At 41.6% G+C, this 15,382-nt stretch overlaps 1 protein-coding gene across 1 annotated transcript in view; it reads left to right on the top strand.

Moving 5' to 3' along the window:
* Positions 1–15,382, top strand: part of PDE4B (phosphodiesterase 4B) — a 560,125-nt gene that overhangs the window by 24,478 nt on the left and 520,265 nt on the right. The window lies entirely within an intron of this gene.

The raw sequence follows: 15,382 nt of genomic DNA, 5'->3' as shown, positions 1-15,382 counted from the left end.
TCCTTTCCCTTTCGGTTGATCCCTCAGGTTCCAGGGGCCAGCAGGACTTATGCAATAGTCTCATGGAGAATAGAATGGGGGTAAGTCCTGGTTGTGGCTAGGGTCAGAGACAGGTGGCAGAAAGGGATGGTTGTGGTTCAGGCTGAAGTCCAGAGGTGGGTAGCAGTCGAAAATGGTCCAGGTCCAGGCTATGGTCAATCTTAGAGTTGAGACTAGGCAGGCAGGGAAGGCTGGTTCATAGAAACATAGAAATGATGGCAGAAAAGGCCAAATGATCCACCCAGTCTGCCCAGCAAGCTTATTCTAGTATCTGCCTTACTGTGCAGTTATCCCCGTGCTTATCAGTTTCCCAGACATTAAACGTCAGGGCCCCTGTTGGATACTGTTTGAATCCATTTTCTCTTTACCCTTGCCATGGAAGCAGAGAGCAATGTTGGAGTTGCATCAAAAGTATCAGGCTTATTGGTTAAGGGCAGTAAAAGCCATATCAGCAAGTTACCCCCATGCTTATTTGTTCCCCAAACCGTAAAGGTCAGGGCCCTCAGTTGCTGACTGAATCCAATTCCTTTTTTCCCCACTGCCTTTGAAGCAGAGAGCAGGCTTGGAGAGACAAAGGCAGGAACGTACAATTAATCCTATCCACAGTCAACCCATTGCTGAGGTGATGCTCTATTTCATGGCTTGGATTTAAATACCCAGCCGTGTGATGCCATCAGGGTGTGCCGGGAAGAGTGGTTCCTGCCGTGAAGCCTGCATAGGCTGGTGCATGCCATGCATCCACACCTAGCGGGAAGGCCCCAGTGTCCTGGTTGCAAGGGAAGTCGTGGTGTCGGTGAGGCTGGTGGTGCCAGGTGAGTGAGCCAGCTCACGGGGGCAGCCTGCGAGCTGGAAAACATAACAAAGAGGATGGAGTAAGAGAGATTGAGGATGCTTTCTAGGATCTGAGAAGAAGTGAGAGGAAGGAAGGAAAATGAGTCAGCCTGGCTTTACCCAAGGCAAGTCTTACCTAACAAATCTGCTTCACTTTTTTGAAGGAGTTAATAAACATGTGGATAAAGGTGAACTGGTAGATGTAGTGTACTTGGATTTTCAGAAGGCATTTGACAAAGTTCCTCATGAGAGGCTTCTAGGAAAAGTAAAAAGTTATGGGATAAGTGGTGATGTCCTTTTGTGGATTACAAACTGGCTAAATGACTGGAAACAGAGTAGGATTAAATGGACAATTTTCTCAGTGGAAGGGAGTGGGCAGTGGAGTGCCTCAGGGATCTGTATTGGGACCCTTACTTTTCAATATATCCTCGTCTGGATTTCCCAAGGCCCGTAAGAGATATCCTTGCCTCGGACGTTTCTGATGCCCTGAGCCTTCTTCTACTCTAGTTCCAGATGCCTTCTATGGGTGAGCTTCCATCTGCTCTCCTTTCTGGATGTCCTGACGTCTTTCGTTCTTATTGTCGATGCCTTGTGTTCTCCTTCTGAGTCCTGAAGTCTTCGTCTCAGCCTTCAAGCTTCGGTCCTTGTCCATCCTCGTCTCCTGTCTGGCCTGCCGCCTCTGTCGTTATCCAGCGGCAAGTCCGAAAGGGCATGGAGTAATCTGAGGACCACTCAGAGACCAACCATGTTTGTTTGGTCTCACTAGGCAGGCAGGTCGGCAGGGGCCTGGTTGTCTCCAACCCTAGATGAGGTTCGTCTTACAGCAAAGGGGCACACATCTCACCCCCTAACGCTCTCAGCCAGTGGACCGTAACAAATTCTTTTTCATTCAGCACATAGTTAAGTTCTGGAATTCATTGTCAGAGGATGTGGTTACAGCAGTTAGTATAACTAGATCCAAAAAAGGTTTGGATAAGTTCCTAGAGGATAAATCCATAAACTTCTATTATGGTAATTAATAAGCAATAGTAGCTTGTGATCTATCTAACGTTTGGGTACTTGCCAGGTACTTGTGACTAGGCTTGGCCACTTTTGGAAACCAGATACTGGGCTTGATGGACCTATGGTCTGACCCAGTATGGCCTTCATTATGTTCTAATGGCGAGAGCTTTAACTGGCACTTCAGATCATGAGCACTCCTCAAGTCACTTCACTGGCTCCCCACTGAGTGATATATTAAAATATAAAATTGTAATCTTGGTTCACAAGCTGCCTCACAATAATCTAGCCCATGGATTAATGCAGTTCTTTGGCTTTGTGTTATGTTTGGCTGGCTGCAGGGTAGGGCATGACCAACTGCACTCACCAGGGGGCCTCCCCGCTGATGCTGCGGCTCAAGACTCCACCATTGTTCCCTTTCAAGTGTCCCCTAGGTGTGTGTGCATGGCAACTTGCACATTAAGTAGGCCTGCGGTGAGAAATCTCTGCACAGACACCCTTCAATGATGTCACATGGCTGGGTATTTAAACCAAGCCATGACTTCAGCAACTTGCCTCAGCAATGAGTCTCCTGCCTTCTGTGCAGTGCGTGTTGCCTTGCCTATCCTGCCTCCCAACCTCATCTCGTCCAGCCTTGTCTGTCCTGCCTCACCTGTCCTGTCCTCCTGCCTTGTCTCGTCCAGCCATCCTGGTCTTTGCTTGAATATCTAAGTTAGCCATATAAGTAGTGATATTCAAAGGTAGCCAGATAAGTAGCTTCTCCCAGTTACACCCCTGGAACTCTTTTTTTTTTTTTTTTAAATCCAGCTAGACTTTAGCCAGATAAGAGGCTGAATATGCCAAAACTTGCTGTTAATGTGCGGTAAACAGATCTCGAATATCTACCTCATTATTTTTTTGCAGGCTTTTGGATGCAAGACAACTTCTTAACCTCCTGGCCGGGAATTTCAGATTTGTTTATCATTCCCTGAATATTTGTATGTTGCAATGCTGCTGGTTTTCTTTTGTTCTCTTGTCTTTTGTTGTCAATTGTTTTTAATTATGTATGTACCTGATGTAATCCACCTCGAACCGCAGATGAGTGGAATGTAAGTTTTAAAACAAATAAATGGTTTTGGTTAGAAGAATTACTTATCGTGACTAGTTTATCATTTTCCTATAATGAAACTCATAATTCTGGAAACCTTATTGGTAACTGTGTGCTTTATTCCTCTGTGTAATGATACAGTTTATATTCACCTCTGGATCTTTTTTTTTTCTTGTTGCATGCTGCATTGGGTAGAAGTAGCATTTTTAATTCTTTGCAGCAAGATGTAATCCTTGTCAGTCACCAGAGTTTTAATATACTGAAGTATCTCTCTTCATTATGCCACACTCCCCTAATATGTCTAGTATTTTTAGCTAATGTAAAATAGCCCTTCAGAATAAAGCCACTCTAACAGAATGCTCAGTTCAAGATGATTCTTCCAGTAGGTGTCATAAACATTCACTAAGATGTCCATTATCCAGCGATATCATTTCAAGAAAAAAAAAATAATCTGTACTCTGAATCCTTTATCTCTGTTTAATAATGGAGGGGACTGTTTATTAAACTCTGCTAATGTGTTTAATGCATAGTAAACAGTGTTTTCTGCCCATTTAAAAAACCAGTTTGAAAATAACATGTGGAAATCCTGGCCCATAAACCTGGCATAGTAGAGGTATGGTAAAGAGCTGTGTCACTATTATACTAATTGAATAATACAGCTTGTATTAAATTGCGCAAGCCACATCATTTGCTGAAAGTTAACTGCACCTCAAGAAGTAGAGTTTAACTTTTTCCCCTGGGAACACTGAAATGCAGAAGCATGGTCTGAAGCTCCTGGGGTCGGAATTTAAAGGGGCCATACAGCCCCAGAAAAGTACCCCCTACAAGAACGTTCAAAATTTCCTGAGGGTCTGGTGGCACCTCTTCTCCAACCCCTCCTCCACCCCCCCCCCCCACACAATCTTAACTCATTAGAAAAAAAAAATTAGTAAGCCCTGACTCCAGGGCAGAAGCCCTACCCCCTTGGAAAAATTGCCCCTGTATACCTCACACTCCCCTGGACCTCCACAAAGCTTACTTGAAATCCTGGTGGTCTAGTGGGGCAGGAATGATCCCCACTCACTCCTACCCCTGCCTCTCAATGGCAAAGGATTGCATGGGGTCAGCTGGCATCATTTTGAAAAATGGCACCAGTTGGGCAGGAGTGCATAAGGGTTGCTTCTGCCTACACTGTTTACTAAGTTATATGTATAGTTACAATGTTTACTAAGTTATATGTATAGTCTGTTGCTGAATTGCTGTTCGCTGTAAACAGATTAGATGTTCCAAACGATTATCGGTATATAAAAATACTAAATACATGAGACCACCGGGATTTCAACTAAGCTGTGTGTGTGTGTGGAGGGGGGGGGGGTGGGATCTGGAAGAGGGGGAGGAGACGTCTTGGGATATGGCATATTTTGCAGGGTGGGTGGGAATTTTTAACTGGGGTGGGTCCTAAGGAGGATCTTACTTTTAATGGGTCAAGTTGAGGGAGGGGTTGGGAGAGGGAGTCCTGGTAGACTCTCAAGGATTTTGGAACACTGCATTGGGGAGGAGGGGCTGTGTTTAAAACTGTATTGAGGTACTCAGTACCTCCGTTTAGTAAATCCCTCAGTAGTTTTTCCCATAGCACAAATGCCGCACTTTAGTAAATAGGCCCTGAATGTGCAAAATTGCTTAGTCAGCACAAAGAATAGATATGGTATAGCTACACCTTCAGGCTTTCAGTGTGAATTTTATCAATGAAGGCCCCTGCCAAGTTGCCTAAAATTTAAGCCTTCCTCAAGATACTGGTAGACATGCCAAATAGGGATTCTAATAACGAACTCAGGGAGATTTTAATACATTTCTGTGTTTTAAATGTTGGCTTTACTACATGAATCTGTTACTTCTCTTTTCATACTGCATAACGTTCGTTCGTATTAACTTCCTTAGATTATTGTTTGCACTTTATCTTGGTCTCCCGCAGAAATCTATTAAAGCTTTGCAGTCCGTCCGAAATTCTGCTGTACGTATTGTAGGAGGGATTTCGACCTGAGAGCGCGTTACTCCTTCTTTGAAGAAATTTCATTGGTTACCCATTAAATGGAGGATCTCTTAAGATTTTAATGTTGGTTTACATGGGTCCAGTTACCTGCAAGCTTCAATGCTGCATTAAAGTTTTACTGCCCATGATCCGCGAATCAGAATTTATTAAAAGTTCCATCTTTCAAATTGATAAGATTGGATGAATCCCGTGAGAGATTATTTTATGTTCAAGGCCCAGAACTTTGGAATTTCTTGTCAGGTGGGCTAAAAGAGGACATTTAGAAAAATGACAAAGCATTTTTTATTTTCTATGGCCTTTTCTGAATGATGTGCAGTAATGTAGGAGATAGATACTGTATTGATAGTATCTTATTAAATGGTAAGATAATAGATCAGTGGATAACATATCCTAACTTATAGTGGAAAATAGAATGATGCAAGGATAATGAGAACGTAAGGTGTTGGGGCAACGACTTGAGAGAGAAAGTAGTTCTCGATCTTGAATTGTTAATATCTTTGTCTTGTTGTTCATTTTTATTTTATGTTTATAGTATTTGCAATTTGTATTACAGATATTTTATGAAGGTTTTTATTGCTAGCTGCTTAGAAATTACGATTTTGCGGTATATAAATTTTAAATAACTTTAATAGACCACTTATTTCCTATTACTTCATTGAGCATGATAATTACACTTCCTGTGTAAAGGATTATCATCTATTTGCTCTGTCCTATGTTGCTGGTCTTTGCAACTTTATATAACTGAATAAATGTAAGATGTATTGTCTTCAAAGGTTAGAACAGGCATTCCAAAAATTCAGTTCCTTGAGTTCAGACACAGATAAGTCCTTAAGTTGCTCATCCATGCCATGGGTGTGAGCATGACATCATGGAGGACTATTTTTTGAAGGCATTTCCAAAGGTAAACTGTGTTTTACATGCAGAAATAGCCTTTTATAAAATTGCTTTCCCAATATGCAGTTAAACTTTCGTGTATACTGCTTGTTTATGCGTAAACATGCCTGAACTGAGCAGAGGCATTCTAGGTAGTGGAGTTGGCAAGGGGTCCGGACTTGTGCACATACTTCTGAATTTTTATAAGCACGTGCATAGAATTTTCCTGAATTTTCAGCACATATAATAGCAGGTGTGATTATGTGCAGCTAAATTTGGTGGGAAAATGCTCAAAGTGGACTTAGTTGTGTAATTGAGCTTTGAAAATTGGTGTAACTTATGCATGTTTTTCCCCACTTAATTTAGGTGGTCTGTTATAAAATTACCCCAGTAATACCTGGTGCTGGAAATGCTGTAGGGCCTACAATCCTCTACGTGTGTCTAAATGTACATGGGTACACTTATGAAATTGCACACATTTGGCCTGATGTAAAAAAGCATTTACACGCTTAAAATTGGATTTTACACGTGTAAATGCACTTTATCCATGTAAGTGGGCTTTTGAAAACTGCTACAGTATATATCATTGAATTGCCCATAGAATATTCATGTGTAACTGCACTTTGTGCAATGTGTAACGTTGCTATGATAGCACCTTACAGTAACATATGTAACGCCTTTTAAAACTACCTCCTCTTTTTTTTAGCCAAATTTGGGGGAGAGGCAATTTTCAAAATTGGCATTCTACCTGGGGAAAGTAGGCTTTTACCTACGTAAGTGCCTTTTAACATTGTCCTCAAACTGTACAGAGGAAGTCAGACAAGATTTATTCAGATCTTATCAGTTCTATTAACGTTAAATATCTGTACAGTGCCATTCTTTTTCTTCTCTAAAAGGCCTTTCCAGTTTTCCCCCCTCTGTTCTTGCTCTTCCCGAATATTTGTTCCACTTTTTTTTACCTTGCCCTATTTTATTGTTCAGCGCAGAAGGACTAAGTTTGCTGCTTTCACATTGTCCTCCCCATGTGTCCTCATTACCACTGAGCCATCTTATTCACACTGTCAAATTTGCCATTTGCTCTGTGTTCCTGTGGTAGAAATCCTTCCTTCAAGAAATTATCACAGACAATGACCCTCAGCACTGTCTATCTCAGTGAGACTAATTATTTCTCTTCTCCTACCTCTTAACTGTTAGGAACAACCATATATGTGTCTTTCCATCCCTAGTACACAGTTCATTCTTTCCAGTGCCATTATCAAGAAACATAAAAGGCCATCAGATTTTTAGATCAGTCATTAAGACTTGCACATGTTAATGTATTCACACAAAACTTCTTGATTTTATGATGGCACTTAGCAGTAATGAAATGAAATGCATGAGACATTATAAATGTTATGCATAACTTTCCATAAGGAATGAATGAAATTCTCTTTTTGTGGAAGCATACATTATACAGGTACCTTTTTTTCTTTTATACAATTTGCATTTTTTTTTTTACGATATCATTTTAATCTTTTTCCCCTTGGGGTATGCTTGTCAGTACAGACACTTGTGACTTCTGGTTATAGCAGATTTGTAATAGTGCCTTCAAGCCTATGGCAGAGCCCCAGTGTTGCTAGCCATGGACCCAGCATTGTGGGTTGGCTTGATAAGACAAGGTCACTCTCTGCTTTTCTTTTGCTTTCATTTTTTTTCACAGATAAGGGTTTAAAGAAGTGATCCTGTTTTCCTTGTAGCTGAGATCAGAATCTCATGACTAATTACACTAGCTATGATTCACAGACTCACAGCGTAGGATGTGATCAGCATTCTATAGAAAATAGCAGCAGATACAAATGAGCACCCTTGTTTGTTTTATCTAACACATTAAGTAGGATATATAATAATTTTATTGTGCCATAATATATTTTATAGTACCTTCTAATGGGCCTGTGCTACTGGGGTGCTGACATATCATTCTGAGACTCTGCTCCCCCCCACCTCAGTTTTTGAAGGCAGATTCTGTTTTGTATTGTAATGGTAGAACAGCCTGCAGCTCTCCCTCCCTCCCAGTGAGGCCTATTATCTGCTGCTCATTTACTGGGTCCTACTGCCTGCCTCTTTACAGAAACACCTATATATCCAGGAGAAATATATTGCAGCTAATGTGTTACAAGGGCTAAGCAGACCAGTGATGGAAAACAGTATAATGAAGTTTTAACCTTTTTGATTCTTACAAGGCTTATTAATCTTTTTATTTTATTTTAAAACATGTATAACCGGCATCTATCCAGAGTTGTAGGTGAGGTACAGTAATGCATTCGTATGTTAAGAACATAAATAAGACATGCAAACTAATATTGTTGCACAAATGCTTGCTCGATAAGTTGCTGTATATGCTTCTCTCTGTGATGTACTCCAATTCCCAGCAAAAATTGCAGACATACTTTTTCTTATCCCATATGTAAATTAGCAGGAAGACAAGATTCTCCAAATGTTTGAGTAAAGAAACATATTTTCAAATTAGAGGACAGCATAATGCTGTACTGCGCAGTTCAGCAGTAAGAAGGTAATTTTTAAAGCCATTGCCATGGGTAAATTAGTACTTTATCCATGGAAATAGGCTTTAAAAATTGCTCACCTGATATACAGGTAAAAGTATGCGCGTAGGGCCTGTGCATAAGAACATAAGATATGCCATCCTGGGTCAGACCAAGGGTCCATCAAGCCCAGCATCCTGCCTCTAACAGTGGTCAATCCAAGACACAAGTACCTGGCAAGAATCCAAACATTAAACAGATCCCATGCTACTAATGCTGGCAGCAAGCAGTGACTATTCCCTATTGATTAATAGCAGTTTATGGACGTCTCTTCCAGGATCTTGTAAGCCCTCTAGGGATAGGGAAATACCTATAGTACTTGTAGGTAGTTCATATTCCCGGTAACAGTCTAGCCAGTATTAAAGTTGTTGTCTCTTTGATTAGAGATTTTATACATCTTGCCCAAATAAACAAATAGGTACGTTTTCATTTATTTATTTATTTATTTCTTTTGTATACCGACATTCGATCGAGATATCACATCGGTTTCCAGATAACTAAAGGAATAGGGTGGTAACAGCCCTATTTTACATTATAACATGGTATTAAATAGATATAAGAATATTTTACATAGTTGTTTTAATCCGAGCCGCATGCCTGAGGTGTGCTTTGGATAAAGTAATTGCCTGTATTGGTCTCCTGCGGCGCCCTTTCCGTCTGTATAAAATATCTGTCGGAAATATGTCTTTGTTACATACCACTAAATAAGGACAAGTGTCCGAGTTGAAATTATTATTTATCGAGTACCTCTTATGTCCAAAGAAAAAAAATTTTAATTTAAAAAAAAAAAAAAGGGGGGGGTTTGTTATATAAATGACTCAAAATGTGAAGGATTTTTGGCACAAATTAGGCTATTTAAATGAATGGATGGTGGCATTCACTTGCTTTTATTGATAGCAAAGATAGCCAGGTTTTCCCATAGCACTATGCAATAATAGTAACTGTCCCTACCTTTTGAGACCACGATAAGTAAGTCGATTAGTTCTTTTGTGGTGTTATGTTTTAACTTGGTTTGTGGGCCCTTGGGTCTTGGAGAGAGCTGACTCCACTCACAGGGAGGAGCCCTGTGGGGACTTTCCACGACAGGCGGGGTCTCAGCAGTGATGGAAACAGGAGTCTGAGAATATTTATTATACAGCAAAGAGAAACCCAAGGAACAGGTTGTAAACTCAGTCCTGGAATTAGAAGACCTGAGATGGATTCTCAGATAGTGGTCCGCAGGGCGGGGTAACCTGGGGGGATCCTTGCTTGTAGGTAGTTCCGGTAGGGGTCTGCAGTGCGGGGTAGGCCAGAGGCAGATGTAAGTAGCTGGTACAAGACAGCGTAAATCCGGTAGTGGTCCGCAGAGTGGGGTAACACGAGGATCCCACACAGCTGAACGAAGAGTAGGTCTTGTACTCACAGTGCAGTAGAGAATACGTGGTAGCAGCAGCGGAGGTCCGGTGCAGAAGAACTCACTTAGCTGGAGGAGAGACACAGGAGAGGCTGTCCGAGCAGTGGATAGCCCTGAGTGCAGCAAGACCCCCGAGGAACGGGTACCTGAGTCACTCAGCCAGGAACGCTGGTACAGCGATGTGAAGCGTTTCACAGTTAGGATTAGCAAGGATTCCATCTTGCTAACTCGTAGGTAGGAAAGTCCGGTTAGCTTAAGTACACATAGGCAGTGACGTCATGCAGAGGGGACACCCCTGAGGTTCCCGCCATGACGTGCACAAGGAGGCAGGCGCATGTGCCCTAGGTCACTCCGGGTTCAAGATGGCGACCAGGATCGCCCTCACTGTCCCAGGAACGCCAAGGAGGTCGGCGGGCAGAGGCAGAGACGGCCATCTTAGCCAGAATCGGGGCTACTAGGCAAAATGAGGTGAGCCGCAAAGGTCGCAGCCATCTGTGACTGGGCGCAACATGTGGACTACAGGTTCGGGAGAATATTTTGATGGCAATATAACACAATTATAAGTTTCAATGTGATAATTAAGACTTCTTTACTTTCCCGGTCACAATACAGCCAATATTATAGTAGATGTGTCTTTCAATTTTACAGAATAACAAGCTTACTATTTATTTGATGTGCTTGCACCTTTTTCATTTGATCAGAGCCGTATGCTTGAGAGAGAACTTAGAAGGAATAAATACTTGTATCAGTCTCCTCATGTGCCCATATTCATTTGTTTTAAAATGTCTATTTTAGTACATGTACTTCGTTGCTACCCACCGAACTAATGAGGAAAAATGACAAAATGTAAAATTATATACCTTTTGAAGTAACTTTTGGATTAAACAAAAAATATACAAAAAAAGGGGGGTGTTATTATATAATCGCATTTAAAATAATAAGTTGTGCATATGCAATATAAGAACATAAGAAAATGCCATACTGGGTCGGACCAAGGGGCAGATTTATAAATCTGCGCGAACAAGAGTACGCAGGATTTCAATAGATACGTGCGTAGCCGCGCGTATCCAGTAAAATCCGGGGTCGGCGCGTGCAAGGCTGCCCGCCGAGCCGCGCAGCCTGCCTCCGTTACCTCTGAGGCCGCTCCGACATTGGAGCGGCCTCGGAGGGAACTTTCCTTTGCCCTCCCCCCCCCCCCCCCCCCCCCCCCCCCCCCCCGGCACTATCTAAACCTCCCCCCCTACCTCTATCACGAAAGTTACGCCTGCTCGAAGCAGGCATAAATTTGCATGCGCTGGGCCGGCTGCCGTGCTCCATGTTCTGGTCCAGGGGCTGTTGTCATGCCCCTGGAATGCCCCTGAAACGCTGTCACTCCCAACATGCCCCCCCCGACACAGCCCTCCATGCAAGCCCCAGGACTTGCGTGCCGCCGAGCCTATGCAAAATAGGCTCGGCGCGCGCAGGGGGGGGTTTGGGGTAGGTTTTCGGGGGGTTCGCGCGTATCGTACGCGCATACCCCTTTGAAAATCTACCCCCAAGGGTCCATCAAGCCCAGCATCCTGTTTCCAACAGTGGCCAATCCAGGCCATAAGAACCTGGCAAGTACCCAAAAACTAAGTCTATTCCATGTAACCATTGCTAATGGCAGTGGCTATTCTCTAAGTTAACTTAATAGCAGGTAATGGACTTCTCCTCCAAGAACTTATCCAAACACAGCTATACTAACTGCACTAACCACATGCTCTGGCAACAAATTCCAGAGTTTAATTGTGCGTTGAGTAAAAAAAGAACTTTCTCCGATTAGTTTTAAATGTGCCCCATGCTAACTTCATGGAGTGCTCCCTAGTCCTACTATCCGAAAGAGTAAATAACCGATTCACATCTACCCGTTCTAGACCTCTCATGATTTTAAACATCTCTATCATATCCCCCCTCGGCCATCTCTTCTCCAAGCTGAAAAGTCCTAACCTCTTTAGTCTTTCCTCATAGGGGAGCTGTTCCATTCCCCTTATCATTTTAGTAGCCCTTCTCTGTACCTTGGCCAATGAATGAGTTAGGTCATAAGTTTAAAAAAAAAAAATTCCCCAAAGTTTTCTTTAAAGTGTGAGAGATCTAATTTGATTGTGATTCAATAATAACATGCACTTCTCTTGCCACAATAAAGCTATCTCTGTATAAAGTAATAAGTAGAAGTTTAATGCCATTAATTACATTATTTCCTAAAGCAGCACTACCTTTATTTGAAAGTGTAAAATAAACTTCTCATACTCATCTGCTATATTTGTTCCATGAAAAAACACTGACTGTGGAGCATATACGAATATTGCAGATGCAGGTAAAGAATCAAATTCTTTAATTTTTAATATTACATTTGATTAGTAACTATATATCCTTATTCTCCTTTAGAACTCATAAGTTAAGGAACTTACACTAATAATTGGAGCGTATGCCAACCACATATCGTAATCTAATAAAGTATCACCACGTTATCCGTTACATATTCCATTTTCCTTAATTAAACAATAGAACAATCCCTGTTTTCTTTTTTCTTTTCTTTTCATATAGGATGATTTTCTAATTATATTTAAAATTATATTGTTGTACTTATATAATATGAATACAAAAGTTTGTTATTCTCTTTGTACTTATTTCTTATTCTTCTGTACATGTGGTGTTTTTATTTGTCTTCCTTATGCATTTATTTGTGGTGTTTTTATTTGTCTTCCTTATGCATTTTTTATTTTTAATTTTACTTTTGAATAAGATAAAAATTTGTTTTAAATGTAATCTATAAAAGGTTATATATGAAGTACTTGTTTAGATGTTAATGCAGACTGCATATGATTGTGTTTATAATCCCAATCATTATCTTTATTGATCTTTTGTAGCCCCTGATGTAGCCCGTGTTATAGGCGAAACTCGGCCAGAGTCGGGCGTTTTTGGTATACCCATTCTTTTCAGTATTTATTTGATCTCCCTAATAAACATTTAATCAAGAACTTAATTGACTGGTCTAAGTTTTCTTATCTGCTACCTGGCTTTCATAGACTATTTTCCGTGTTGTCTTTTGGGACTCAGCTAAGACTACCACACAACAAGCCCTGCCCAAACTGGATTCTGTTTGACTCTGTCATAGGGGAAAGAATAAAATAATGGGGCTGATTTTTTTTTTCTATCTCATTTGAAAGAGGCATAGATATTTTTTCATAGGAGCATAGGGATGCTCCCATGGTAAAACTGAAAGGGCCCAGAGGCCTGAAATTACTTACTCCCCGAAGAAAATAAATAAATAAACAAAAAATCTCGACCTCCCCTGCCATCTCTTGAGGCAGTGTATGCCATAAAAGTAAAAAAGCCCTTAGAATCACGTGGCGATGCCCTGCCCCTCCTCCCATGCTACATGATGGGCAGTGGCAGGCGTTGACCATGACCGGTCCATAGCTAGGGGGTGCTCTGAGTTATCTCATACCATCAATGAGTCGTCTTTTCAGTATGGGGGGGGGTGTCTTTGGTGTAGAGTTGGGGCTCCAGGAGTCTTCCTAGATCACTAGGGTCTGTTTTTAAGGTAAGGAGGGAGGGGGCGCCAACCTTGACCACTATGGCTTAATTTTTTTTTGAAGGAGGTTCTGGGGGTGGAGGACTGGGGAGGGGGTACCTATTACCTGGGGGGTGTTTTGTTGAGATGGGTGGGGGTGGGGGTTCTGCAATGGGGAGAATCTTGGGAAGTGGGGTGAGACGTCACTGAACAATTTTAAACCTTTTTATTTTAGGAATTTATTGACTCTGTGCTGCCTCAGTAGGTGGCAGGGAGTGGGCAGAGTTTGCACAGACCCCAAGGGGGAAATTGAATGCTTTGCTCGGGGTGGGGAGGGGGGGGTGTTTTAAAAACTGACAGCCCTATTTGAAGCAGGGCCGCAATAAGCAAGCCACTCCCATGCTTATTTGTTTACCTAGCCTGTGCAATTTAATCCTTGGTTGTCTTAATATAAATCTTTTCTTCATCCCCCCTGCCGTTGAAGCAGTAAGCTGCGCTGTATATGTATTCAAAGTGAAGTATTGGTTTGGGATATAACCGCCGCAACAAGCAAGCTACTCCCATGCTTATTTGTTTTCCCAGACTATGCAATTCAATCCTAGTTGGTACTTGCCTGAATGTAAATACTCTTATCTTCATTCCCCCTGCCCTTGAAGCAGTGAGCTGCGCTGTATTTGTATTCAAAGTGAAGTATCAGGTTTTATTGGTTAGGGGTAGTAACCACCGCAACAAGCAAGCTACTACCACACTTATTTGTGAATGCAAATCCTTTGTCCCACACTTCCTCTTGCCATTGAAGCATAGAGCAATGTTTGAGTCGCATTAACCATGTGTATGTTTATTGAATCAGGGTATTAATCACCAGGAAGTAGCCGTCATTCCCGCAAGCCACCCCCATGCCTCTTCTCTTCATTCACATCCTTGAGACTTTATGGATCCACAGTGTTTATCCCACGCCCCTTTGAAATCCTTCACAGTTTATCTTCTCCACTTCCTCCGGAAGGGCATTCCAGGCATCCACCACCCTCTCCGTAAAAAAATACTTCCTGACATTGGTTCTGCGTCTTCCTCCCTGGAGTTTTAAATCGTGACCCCCTGGTTCTGATTTTTTTTGTAATGTATTCAATAAAATACATAAAAGCAATGAAATTACAATCATATCATAAAAGAATTAACAGCTAAAATTAAAAGATCAGAAGTTACAAAACACATTAGCTGTTAAAATAAAGAGAAATTACAATAATGTATACTAAAATAGATATTAAATAAAATACTAAAAGCACATATTTAGCATTGAGAAATAAAAAGAAAAGAAAATGCTGTAGATGTTGAGTTAATGTGCATGCCTATTTCTCGTTTTCAGTGTAAGCAGCATTGAACAGCCCTGTCGGTTATTGCCCAGGAACGCCCTGTTGGCTACTGAACGTGGCCGAATATTCAAACAGAGCCACTTAGCCAGATAAGTTTTGACCTTATCCAGCTGAGTAGTGCTGACCATCACCTTCAGAAAGTTCAAACACGTATAGACTTGCAGAAAATCCTCAGACCAGAGTACTTCTAGAATTATAAGCTACTGGGGCCTGCCTACTCTCACTGCCGCATTGTCGGGCATCTTCCTTTTCTTACAGCTCAGTAAGACAGTCCGACTCCATCAGTCCCTCTTCACTTGAAACAGACATCCAAAAAGATTAGCCTTATTTCAGATAGATTAAAGGCACTTTCTCTACCCTCTTACATCTTGTACAGATGGGCTGCCATACAGAAAGAACTACAAGACTGCTCACAATCAGAATCCCTTCTGGAAATTCTTCCTGTTTTATACAGACTTTCGTTCACAAGCCTCTGCTGATTCTGGAAACAGAGCCATAGGAGGGCTACTTATGCTGGCCCAACCTTCATGCACCAGAATATCTTAAAAACCATTATACAATACAAAAAAAGTCATACTGACTAGATGTGATTCTGGCTAGGGGCTATATGCTATTTTACATGTCCATATGTAGTACCACCCAATAAC

The sequence above is a fragment of the Rhinatrema bivittatum genome, chromosome 10 (genome assembly GCF_901001135.1).
Source record: "Rhinatrema bivittatum chromosome 10, aRhiBiv1.1, whole genome shotgun sequence".
Classification (NCBI taxonomy): domain Eukaryota; kingdom Metazoa; phylum Chordata; class Amphibia; order Gymnophiona; family Rhinatrematidae; genus Rhinatrema; species Rhinatrema bivittatum.
Note: the sequence above shows the minus strand (reverse complement) of the source record. Positions and strands in the feature narration are given on the sequence as shown.